Source organism: Pundamilia nyererei, unplaced genomic scaffold, assembly GCF_000239375.1.
Source record: "Pundamilia nyererei isolate P.nyererei 1_Seehausen unplaced genomic scaffold, PunNye1.0 scaffold00036, whole genome shotgun sequence".
NCBI classification, from domain to species: domain Eukaryota; kingdom Metazoa; phylum Chordata; class Actinopteri; order Cichliformes; family Cichlidae; genus Pundamilia; species Pundamilia nyererei.
Window position 1 is genome coordinate 327,962 of NW_005187437.1, and position 10,552 is coordinate 338,513.

Consider the following 10,552-nt stretch of genomic DNA (forward strand, 5'->3'; position numbering starts at 1 on the left):
CTCGGATAAAGATGGATGGATGGATGGATGTTGTTGTTAGTCAGACATAAGCTAAAGAAAGAGATTGTAGAACATCTGACTAGTGTTGCTGAATAGTGGGGGTTTCCCATACATATTTGAAGTCCATGCACGCAATTAAAAATGGCTAACACAGGACCAGGTTCCCACCCCTGGAGTCGAGCTGCTTGCATGTAAGGTCTCCACAGTTACACACAGTAAAAGTTTATAGGGAATCATGAACCCAGAGTCTTTACTAAACATCAAACACTAACATTAAAAATATTTTAATTCAGAAGGAAACAGGAAACAGGAAACAGAAACAGGATGTTAATATATGGAGATCCTGAAGACTGCTCCAGAAACGATCAAATTATGTTTTAAATATTTGTTCAATTCTCTTCCGAACCCCAGCAGACTATTGTAGGTCTTGAGCGTCTACTAAAATAAAAGCATTCAATAAGCAGCATAGCTTATTAAGAGAGATTAAACTTGAGTTTTTGTCATGAAGTGATTGTGCTCAACTGTATTAAGCTTAGACATTATGAAACAGATAAAAGTAAAAGCAAATTTGGCCAAAATGCTTAAAATACTTATTTAAATTATTTGTTTTTTTTTTATAAAGAAATCTACTACATCATGCGTCTTTTCAATTGCAAATATTAATCACAGTTAAATTAAGAGGGGATGGCAGTTAAAACCCTGGAGCTGAGATGTCATCAAGTATACTACCATTCCAATTGTGGAATGACGATGAACTTACAAAGTACGGACTAGCGAGAACGTGAGTACAGACTTGCATACTTGAGTATTGAGAAACAGCCAGAGTTTAGCAGGAGTGGGAGAAACAACAGGGGGGAAAAACAACAACCAAAAAAAAAAAAAACAACAACATGAAAGATTAAACAAAAATTAAAAATGTAATGTATAAAGTAGAGGCAGTGGCTGCCATGGACAGCTGTCATGGTTTTTAAAACAGCAGCTCTCTACATGTTGCACAATCATGTCGCTATAATTAAAAAGAGGGAGGACTCATAATCTTCACCAGCATCACACTCAGAGGAAAACTTTTCTTTCTCCACTGTAGGCCTGCCCCAGAAGATGGACAAACCCAGCATTTCATGAACAGTGGGACAGCGAACTTTGCATTGTGTGATATTAGACGTACTCACATCCTCAGCCAAGCTTAGAGGCTCTGGACTTTTACATAACAATGATATATTCACTCCTGTAGAAAGTTATACATTAGAAATATACATTATCCCCTCTGGGTACTCTGGTATGAATTATAATGATTTGCTATTGGCAAAACACAGTTGGGTAGAATTCCAGGTTAAAGGTTTTAGTTCAACATACAAGTGACAACTTATGACCTTTCACCAGGTTTTATTTAATGTCCTCTTCATGTAGCTGAAGACATTCATTGTTAAAAGCAAAAGCTGTGCAGATCTGAGATCAGCAGCATTCTTAAACACCAAACTTAATGTTTATGCTCACTGTATATTGATGACCTGATGTTTTGTCTTTAATTTTCTCAGTAAAACAGCTGCAGCATTCACTAACAGTACATAACATGGTACTTTAGACTTTGTACTTTATTCCATTAGTTACATCTGGAGTTATTGCTAATTTACTCCAATATTAAATTAAGTGTATTCTGCATTAAGAGTGAACATACAGGATGATGTTACTGGGTAGCGCTGAGGTCTGAATTTGAGGGCAGCTCCTGTAATCACAATGAGAAAAGACTCATAACAAACTGTCAAATGTGAAGTTTATCTCTGAAATCTGAAATAAAACTGATCCTTCCATGTCCTCACACACCCGTATGTACGGGTAGCATACGGTAACAGTGATTTCTTTAGTCATGGTAAATTCATTCATGTGCACGGATTAGCTAATGAGCACAGCTTTACCCAAAAGCCAACTGTAAGCTTAGCTAGCTAGCTAAGGACTTTACTGATTAGCTTACAAACACACATTTAACTTACCAAAAAGTGCAGCAGGACCTCAGGTCCTTTTGTTGATTACTGCAGATCATCTCATGCTGTCACTATGACACAGTCAGTCATGGTTTTGTAAAGTAAACGCTTGCCCTCCTCTCAGCATCCATGGATTCATCTGCCATTCTCGAACAGAGATAGGCAAGTTTCTCCGTGATTGCAGCTGTTTTTCAGAGCTGTTACGATGACCAAATTGAACAGTATTATAGTTGTAATTAGAATCAGAGTTATGAGAAGGGAAACCCCTTGAACACGAATCAGCATGACGCGAACTACTAATAATGGCCGAAAGCACATCCTTGGAAAAAATTATCTGAGGAGAATTTTTGTTTTTGGTTTACCCCAGTCCCACCTTCTAAAATGGAGGAGGCGGGGTTTGTGACCTATACTGTAGCCAGACACCAGGGGGCGATAGAGACTTTTTGGCTTCATTTGGGGGAGCTGTTAGGTCATTGGTTAGAACTTGGATCTTCTTCACGGTAACTGGTTGCGCTGCACATTTCTGACACTGCCCACATCTGACAAAACGTGCAGGTAGACTGTCAGTCAGCACCTGCCCACGGACTACCAAGCCCATGCTACCATTCAACGAGCTTTTCCCCACCATGACCGTATTCCTGCGTGCAACTGTTGCCGCTGAGCTAGGCAGCTGACGTACGGCTGTCTGTGTGCTCAGTGCCATCACCCGAGGACTGGGAAGCAAGAATTAGCATATCTGAAAACATGGCAAAGTAAAGGTTGTTGGCGTTGTTTTCGCAGCTCTCAGTAAGATTAAAAACACTTTTTAGGAGAGGGGACTGAACTTGAACCGTTTACCATCTCCTTCCAATATTTAAGACTGACTTAGAGGAAAATGCCCCAGTTTTTGTATGGGAGGACGGCACACAGTAAATCCGCTGCGTTGTACACATGCTTAATGACCGTATGAAAAAGGGCCTTATAGAAATGTAAGCACAAGGACTTTAAAGGTTATAACAAGCGAAACAGATCGTGGCATAAATACCAGGGTTGTTAGCGTGACCGTGATAGTCATTGGTGAATAATGTCACACTCACCTGATGCAGAGAACCTCCAAATACTGCTTTTATGAGCCCTCGATCAAATCAATACCCAGCACTGAACCCCGTGGCGCTTTTCAAAAAGAGAACTGAGCCTGCAGCTCAGTCATAACGGTCCTTCTGGCGCAAAATAAGCCCGTGCTCCGTCGCTCACTCGCTCCATCAGGTTGGGATTTTCTCGGGATATTTATGTGGCCCAGCAGCCTCGGCTATTAGCCCCGGCTACCAGCGACGACATCTGAGCCTTTCCGTTTGCTTCGGGCTAAATAAAGACTTAATCTCACACCGGTCTGTGCTGCGTCGAAAACACGGCAGTTCCAGTCTCATTAAAACAGCGCCGGCTTCGCGTTTGTGAGAGCAGCAGGCAAGAGGCGAACAGCCGCGACGGTCCGCAGCGGGAACACGGAGACCCGGTGTCGCTGCTCCGCTCAAGCTCAGCAACTTTCAAATCGCTCCGAGTTCCCAACACACTTTAAAATCCCCCAGTTAAGATATTCCAACATCGTCCGTGTCCTGGTTCTGTCTGAGTTTTCGGCCTCAGCATAGCATCTCTTTCTTCCTGACAGGCAGCCAACATCCAATCCCAACGCTGGATTCTGGAAGTGTGGGAGGATACAAAGGAGTCGATCAAACGGATTGGAAGTCTTGGAATTGACTAACCTACTGATGGGCTGAAGACCTCAGCAGCCCGATTAACACAATCAAAACACACAATTGAACTGAAGTAACAAAACAAAAGCTGAGGGTCAGTTTTGAGATTTTTGGGTTCATCGCGGTTAGCATTGCTTGACCTACAGGGTCTCTGTCAGGTCAAGCAAGGCAAACAACATTTGCCTTGTCATGGCTTCAAATACACCAAAGTCTCTCTCTGTCCTTCCATCTCCTTCCATCTCACAAAGCCTTCTGCCATTGGGATATTTCACCTATATTCATCTATCCTTTACATCAGTGCCATTTTGTGGCTGCAGCCAGTGATTGTAACAGGGGATTAGCATCTAAGACAAACTGCCACTAGTTCTGCTCTGAGATCAGTTATGAGCCACACTTTGTGTGGAAACAGAGTTAGCATTAGCATTTGCATGATAAGTTTATTAACTAGCTGCTTTCCCAACACCCTGCCTTCTTTTTTTCAATAATATTTTTACGCCCTCTGGTAGATATTAAAAGTTAACCATGTCACAAGCTGCTTAAGCCTTATTTTTTTAAAACATTGATTTTAATATACTTTTATTTAAAAAAAAAAAAAGATGTATGCCTGTTTTTCTGAGCTCATTAACAGCAGCACCCATATAGCACTGATGGGGACCTTTTTGTACAGAATAATCATTTTCAGTTTTAATAATTTCTAATAATAAGAAGAATAATTTAAACCGACTGTCAGCATAAGAACTACATAAACCTGTCCCACAGGTGTTTTTTGGATCACATATGTACTTTAATTAATTTTGTTGTGTTATTAGTAAAAACATTTATCATTACATATTTAAAAAATATTAATTGTTCTTCTATAGATGCTACATATTCATTGTATAAGACAAAATCAGTTACAAGCACTATTAGCATCACTGTTTTATGAATTTATTTACAGATTTCAATCACAACACATGTTAGTACCACTGCACTAAACATTGTTTAGCAAAATGTATTTACAATAAAACAGTGTACACATAATGTCAACATTTACATGTTACCATTTGTTTTGAGATAAGCTACTTTAAATATATAATTTGTAATGATTTGAGTGTTTTGAAAATAATTCAAAAAGAGCCCACAAAGACACAAAAAGGGGTAAAACACACAAAAACCTTACTGAAAGTAACATAGCAAATATCATTACCCCCCTCCCCTCCACGATACAGTTGTGGTATGACCTAATTTGTTGGTCTTTATATAGATTCTTAGTTCATCAGCCAAGGAACTGGAGCAGCTGCCACTAAGGTAACTCAGAAAACAGAGGAAGATTACATTAAGTGTAACAGTGTAAATTAAAGTGTGCACACTTATTTATAGAATACAGTATTGTGTGATTGTATAAATAAATTCTAAACCAAAACCACCTTCATCACTCTGTAAAGTAAAGGCTATTTTTAAAGAAAGCAAAATATAAGTGTAGTGTTATGTATAAGTCTCTATTGTAGCACTGTGATGTTTGGTAGATATTACTATATGTGCGGCTATAACTGCAGCCATCAATTTGATATGGGCCCAATTTGATATGGGCCCAATTTGATATGGTGGAACAGTTTGTATTAATGCAGCTCTCCTGAGCTCCACCTGAGTTTCAGTCCTCAGAACTATGGATTTTGCACTTTCACAGTGCTTGTCAATTTCTATCTGAAGAGTTATTTCTTATATCAGAAGCATATTAATTTTCCTTCAGCCTCCTCAGTGATCTGAACTGCCTCACTTCTTTCAGAGAGAAGCCTACATTTCCACTGGAATATTTTGGTTAGCAGGCCTACAGTGCTCTCCCTCAAGCTCCCTTCTCATGAGTATTGAGTCCTTCTCTTGGGAGAATGCTGGTTATTACTGAACTGGCTGCGTTTTTGTAAATAAATCGTTAGTGAATCACACTGTAATTGTGACATCACAAAATTTGCCTCACTAAATAAACCTGCCCCACATTTAAATGAAATGCATCTTATTTTCCCATATTTTACTGTTGTGATCCAGTGAAACTGCTTTCTTCCTCCTTGTTTAATATTTCTGTGACTGCAGAAAAATTCCTTCCATCCATCACTTATGACAACTGAACTGCAGTGTAGTAAAAAGTAATCCTTAGGACTTTAATCCTTAAGACTGCAAAACAGCAAGGCACACTATCCGAACACTGATTATACAGAATCTTAAGCTCACTTTTATCAGTTAATATCCTGTAGATCATAATCTTGAGCGTCACAGCATTTATAACACCTTTGCGCAACAGCTGTACATTTAACAAATTGTTCTTCAAATTCTCAGCAGGCCCTGGCAAGACATGGAAATTTGCAATCATAGTTAACAAATACAGATGTTTGGAAATACTTTGTGTAACATGATGGAGTGTTATTTCTGCCCAGCCTGACACCCACAGTGTCTCAGTGCTTCCATACTTGGTTACAATTTAGTTTTTTTAGGCTCTTGTTGCTGGCTTCCTAGAGTATTTGAAAGTAGAATGGGAGGGAGAGGGTTCAGTTTTCAGGCCCCTCTTTTATAGAACCAGCTTCCAGTTTGGATTCAGGAAACAGACACTATCTCTACTTTTAAGATTTGGCTTCAAACCTTCTAAAGCTAAAGCATATAGTTAGGGCTGGATCAGGTGACCCTGAATCCTCCCTTAGTTATGCTAAGTAGGCAGGGTTCTAGACTAACTTCTTGCCACAGTTGAACTGGTGTGCCTAACTTTTTTTCTTAGGTGCACTCAAAATTTTCAACCGCATCGCATAAAACCGCAGTTTTACATGTGCACTTTTTTGGGGGGGAAATTGTGTCTATACAGACACTATTAATTTGTAAATGATTAACTAACAATCTTGTCAACACAAAGTTCTTTGTTTGGAGCACATTTCTACAAGAAAGATAAGTTACTGAAAAAGTGCTTGTGCTTAAAGTCCTTTGGCACTCTTTGGGAATATTGTAGACAATGTTAAACTTAATCACCATCTCAGCCTCCTCTGACAACCTGTTTGCTGCTGCCTGCTGCAGCAAACAGGTTGATGGCTCCGTGTCAGAGCACTGGCTATGAATTTCAGATGGATCAGGCCTTAACTTAACAAAAAAATTATCAATAGTTCTTTTCATCTTTTCTTATTACCCACAGCTACATCCACTTCTGTCAGGCCTAGGCTATTCACTAGGACTGGGTATCATTACTCATTTCTAAAATCCATTTGATTCCGATTCACAAGGTCCCAATTCGATTCAATTTTGCCTCAGATAGTCAGAAATATTATAATTCTCATCATTTTTCAGTACTGATACATGTGAAACTTCATCAGAGGTGTCAAAGCAGATGTGTCATGAACTGTAGTTCAGCACACAAGCTGGGCCCAGAAGCAGAGACAACACACCAAGGTGCACGCAAAAAAACTTTATTTTAACTAAGGGCGTCCCGGAAGGGTCAAAGGAAAACACGCCAGGTAACTAGAAAACCAAGGGACTGGGAAATAACTCAGGAACGCCGTAATCGGCACTGTGGGAGGCTGCAACAGAAAGAGGAAGAGGGTTACTGGGGAACAGAGAAATAAAAGCATACGTGGGTAGAGAATTAATCTTACGGTCCAGATGGGGCTGTGGGAACTGGAGGGAGGGGTGAGGGTCCGCGGGGAAGCTCCAGGTGATTAGAGGAGACGAGTGCCGGTAGTGATCCAAAAACTCCAGGCGGGCAGGAAGACAGGCAGGAGAGGGCTCCAAACACGCCAAGCTGTTACCGCCAAGAGGTGACTAACGGACTGGCGTGGAGCAGCCTGCTGAGCTGGGTTAAATGGTCCACCTGATCGCCTGGGATGGGATGCAGGTGTGGAGTCGACAGCCACACCCGTGGGCGTGGGCATCCCATCAGCTCCTTGGACACCGGGCCGCGGACCATGACAAGATGCCTTCGTGTCAGAGTAACTGAGGATAAAACACAGAAAAAGGAGATTTTCCTGGCCTGCATGCTTTTTATAGCAGATAACCTCAAACACATTGTGCAATTTTACATAATTTTAAAAAGTTTAAATTTCTTCAGTACTGAACAACAAAAATTAGACTCTCTTTTCCGAGGTCATTTAAGTAAAAAGAAAAAAAAAGAGCGGCCAACAAGGCTGCCAACAACGGTAGACTGGTAGGTAATAAGTGAATGAATAATGCTGAAAACAGAGATTTGAGATCGGAAACTGTTCTTGAAGTACAGAGAGAGAGAGAGAGAGCTGTGCATGAAGTGTGATTTTATCGTGGTGGGAGCCAAACAGCAGAAGTCAGAGGGAATTCATGACGATGTTTATCAAATGTGGAGCGTAGTTTTGATCTCCTTTTGCTGCTGCTTCAGTGAAGTTTGGTTGGTGAGGGCAGTAGCGGTTTTTGATACGGGTGACATGGGTGGTTGCCCGGGGCGGCATCGGCAAAATAAAAATAAAAAAGGTGCTGTTGCTGGAAAAGTCTCCTCCACAGAAAAACTTTATTGTCATCTCCGCCACATACAGTCCAGTATATAGAGAGACGAGACGACGAGGCTCCAGTTACAGCAGTGCAAGTATAAATATAAGAAGAGTAAGAAAATAAATATACACTTTAGGACCAGGGGTAAAGGGATCAATAACAATTTAAAATGTATTACTTACAGTTTGATGATTTAAAGTCTCACACACAACCTGTTAACAGGGGAGGGGCCCCGGCTGGTTCCAAGTAGAGCACATTTCATTCATAATGATGTAAACCCAAGTCCATTATGTATTCATGATTTGAATCCTGGGTTGTGTGAAATCCCAGAAATACACCTGAGACAAAGTGAATCTGTGAACTAAGGTGTAGGTCTATTAGGTTATGTTGTGGTGATCCTCGAGTTGGGGGATTTGTGTTCATACTGGAGTGCAAAATAAAACCAAAAAAAACTCAGCCCCCTGCTGGACACCCTTTTATTGATAATGGATTGGATTTATATAGCGCTTTTCAAGGCACCCAAAGCGCTTTACAATTCCACTCTCACATTCACACAAGCTACAGTTGTAGCCACAGCCAGACCCTCTGCCCAAGGACACAACAACCAGGACAGAGAGCCCGGGGATTGAACCGGCGACCTTCCGGTTACAGATGCGCTTCCCAACCCCCAGTGCCACGGCACTGTTGACCTATAACTACACTCCAACCAAACCAGCCAATGTTAACCTCTACTGTGTGCCTTCCTCCTGTTTTCTATATATTCATCTTGTTTGTATATACTCATTTTGCCTGCTTTTTTTTATTGTTCCTGTCCTGCTATTTATAATTTTATCCATACACAGTTGGTGCAGAGCATCCACAATTTTGTTTTCCAAGTCCAATAACAATAAAAGGGTATTCTATTCTATTCTTCTGTTCTAACAAGTTTGTGCTTTGTATTCACCAGCAGGCCTCTTCCTCTTGGGAGATGGAGAATCAGAATCAGCATACTTTATTAATACCCATGTCTGCAGAACCCAGTCACAATAATGACACCATATATTCAGCCTGTTCCAAATAAGAACATTATTAACTTCACATTATACTTACAAACACGTCATATCAGTATGACACTCAAGGCAACTGAGAGTGCCAGCACACAGAGTCTCACATACTTTTATTATTGTTCAGAAAGACATTTTCTTTTCTGTTCACTTCTTGCACACACTCTACCTCTGCAGTTCTCACATTTGCTTTTCAGGACCATTGCTACTGTAACTTCACTGCAGCTTTGGTGCTGTCAGCTTCAGTACTGCTCATCTCCACACACACATAAGTCCCAGTGTCCCACTGCGTAAAATAGGAGAGGTATAATTAGGTGAAGGCTGGCAGCTGTCCCAGCCAGCCTCCCCTGGCACTGCCCCTGAAACCCCTGTACCACCCTTCCCTGCAGCTGAGTCACAAACCACACCCTGCCACCACAATCTGTTGCTGCAAACTGTTTTAATGTCACTTTTCAGCAGAAACATATCAGAAAACCTATTTGCTGTTAAAATTGACCTTAGCGTGGCTTTAACTTCATATATTTTCATTACATTTTTATTATTGCTGTTCTGTTTTGTATATAATTTGTGTATCTTTCTGTAAGATGATTTATACATCGGGGAAACCAAACAACCTCTAGGGAAGCAGATGGGACAACACAGAAGAGCTAACTTGTCAGACCAGTGCTCTGCAGTCTATTTAAACCTAGAGACCAGTGGACACTCTTTCAATGATGAGGATGAACACGTCCTGGACAGGGAGGAACCCTGGTTTGCTAATTTTGATCATTCTTCCAGAAGTGCATTTGTGAGACCTGGCTCACAGTCTCTGCTCTAATTCATCCCAAGGATGCTCTGTCAGGTTGAGGTCAGGACTCCATACCAAACTCACTCATCTACATGTTTATGGACCTTGCTGTGCACACTGATGTGTAGTCATGTTGGAACAAGAAGGAGCCATCTCTTTCCAAGAAGTTAGGATCATGAAATTGCACAAAATGTCTTGGTGTGCTGAAGCATTAAAGAGGCCAAGGACAACTCCTGACAACTCCAGACAAGTACCATTCTCATGGCAACTGCCAAGCCCAGTCTCACCCATCGGATTGCCAGATGGAGAAGTGGGATTCATCACTCCAGAGAACATATCTCCAGTGCTCCAGAGTCCAGTAGTGACATGCATCCCCATCACATAACCACTGCATCCGACACTTTGTATTACACTTGATGATGCATGGCTTGGATGCAGCTGCATGAAGCACTCCACACAGTGTTCTTGAGCTAAATTGAAGGCCACATAAAGTTTGGAGTTCTGTAGCGATTGACTCTGCTGAAGGTTGGCGACCTCTGTGCACTG

The 10,552-nt window shown here is 41.2% G+C and overlaps 1 protein-coding gene across 1 annotated transcript in view; it reads right to left on the bottom strand.

Moving 5' to 3' along the window:
• The window catches only part of large1 (LARGE xylosyl- and glucuronyltransferase 1), a 57,969-nt gene extending 54,302 nt beyond the window's left edge, over positions 1-3,667 (bottom strand). Inside the window, exon 1 of the mRNA XM_013910146.1 lies at positions 3,056-3,667. The gene's annotated coding sequence lies outside the window, so the exon portion shown is untranslated. The remainder of the gene's footprint in view (positions 1-3,055) is intronic.
• Between the last annotated feature and the right edge of the window lie 6,885 nt (positions 3,668-10,552).